Source organism: Aplysia californica, unplaced genomic scaffold (assembly GCF_000002075.1).
Source record: "Aplysia californica isolate F4 #8 unplaced genomic scaffold, AplCal3.0 scaffold01109, whole genome shotgun sequence".
In the NCBI taxonomy this organism is placed as follows: domain Eukaryota; kingdom Metazoa; phylum Mollusca; class Gastropoda; order Aplysiida; family Aplysiidae; genus Aplysia; species Aplysia californica.
The window spans coordinates 146,737-148,524 of record NW_004798379.1 but is presented as its reverse complement, the minus strand read 5'-3'; the positions used below and the strand labels follow the sequence as shown (position 1 = coordinate 148,524).

The 1,788-nt window shown below is 46.1% G+C and overlaps 1 protein-coding gene across 1 annotated transcript in view; it reads left to right on the top strand.

The window, feature by feature from the left end:
• Positions 1-664, top strand: part of LOC101846934 (epsin-1) — a gene marked incomplete in the record, with an annotated part of 16,479 nt that extends 15,815 nt beyond the window's left edge. The window contains 1 exon segment of the mRNA XM_013090019.2: positions 428-664.
• Between the last annotated feature and the right edge of the window lie 1,124 nt (positions 665-1,788).

Genomic DNA, 1,788 nt, shown 5'->3' with positions numbered 1-1,788 from the left:
TTGAGGGGGACGGGGATGGTAGACAATTGTTGAGCGAGATGGGAATGGTACGCCCTGTAGTGGAGGGAGACGGGAATGGTAGACAACCGTCTTGGAGGGAGACGGAAATGGTAGACAACCGTCTTGGAGGGAGACGGAAATGGTAGACAACTGTAGAGGGAGACAGGAATGGTAGACATGTTGAGGGAGATGGAAATGGTAGACAACTGTTGTGGAGGGAGATGGAAATGGTAGACAACTGTTGTGGAGGGACATGGGAATGGTAGACAACTGTAGAGGGAGATGGAAATGGTAGACAACTGTCTTGGAGGGAGACGGGAATGGTAGACAACTGTAGTAGAAGGGAATGGTAGACAACTGTAATGGTAGACAACTGTAGTAGAAGGGAATGGTAGACAACTGTAATGGTAGACAACTGTAGTAGAAGGGAATGGTAGACAACTGTAGTGGAAGGGAGACGGGAATGGTAGACAACTGTAGTGGAAGGGAGACGGGAATGGTAGACAAGTGTAGTGGAAGAGAGACGGGAATGGTAGACAAGTGTAGTGGAAGAGAGGAGAAGAGAGATACTGTCATTGGGAGCCGCGGGGTTCAAGAATCTCTGTGCAAGGTTGTACCACTGGAAGGGAGGGAGGGAAGGACGAGGTGTGTGTGTGTGTGTGAGGGGGGTGGGGGGGGGGGATTGTGATCTGTAACATTTCGTCTCCTACTACTAATCAGCACATACCTACAGAAAAGTTGAGTTTCCACTCCCTCAAACTTGGATTGTTCAAGAGATGGTGTGAGGAATTCAGGGTCGGAGCAGCTATGTTGTATGTGTGTGTGTGTGGTGTTTGTTTGTTTGTTTGGCTCGCTAACGGCTTCTCCTGGCTCAGAGTTTTGTTGTGTGCGTCCTTGGAGGGATGTTGATGCACGATGAGAGGAGAAGAATGAAAGAAAGACAGAATAAGTTGTCACTAGGTGTGCTGTATACATGAGGAGCTAGAACTAAAACATGCTAGGAACAAACAGCAAGAGTCTGTGGTTAACTCTAGGTCTCAGTTTGGAAGTGTTTAGAAAGGGCTTAGAACAAGTATAATCTCAGGCAGCGGCTATTCGGACTCGTGTCTGAATAGCCTCCAATGGCTATTGGGACTCAAACTCCAATGCGTGTGCCGGATGTGAAGCGGACAGGCAAATCGACCTTGGCCTTCCTTGGTTTTTACGATCTGGCCGAAGTTTTCGACACAAATTTAAAGAAAAGTAATAGTGACGTCAAAAGTGAACAACGGTTGCAAAATCTGAAATACTACACAACAAAGGCAAACAGAGAAACGGAAATCTGAGCTCAAAGCAGTGAAAAAAAAAATTGAAAATCAAAATTTCAGAACAACAAAGGATTCTAACTATCAATAGGTAGTTAAAACCCGCTTTATTTGAAGAGAAAGACAAAAATCATTGCTCAATTAGAAGTCCGGTTAGGAATGAAGAAGAGAAAAGTTAAAACCCTTCCAAAGAGAACAAAGGTCAGTCATTCAAAGTAACGCGCATTGTTGGAGTTTGAGTCCGAATAGCCATGGGGGGCTTTTCAGACTCGAGCCCGAATAGCCATGGGGGGCTTTTCAGACTCGAGCCCGAATAGCCATGGGGGGCTTTTCAGACTCGAGCCCGAATAGCCATGGGGGGCTTTTCAGGCTCGAGCCCGAATAGCCACTTCGATAATGTCGTGTCTTTAGGATTCCTTCTCTATGACCTTGGATGCCTCTGTGAAGTCTAATGTTGGAGACAATTTGTTTTTTGTACAGAAGC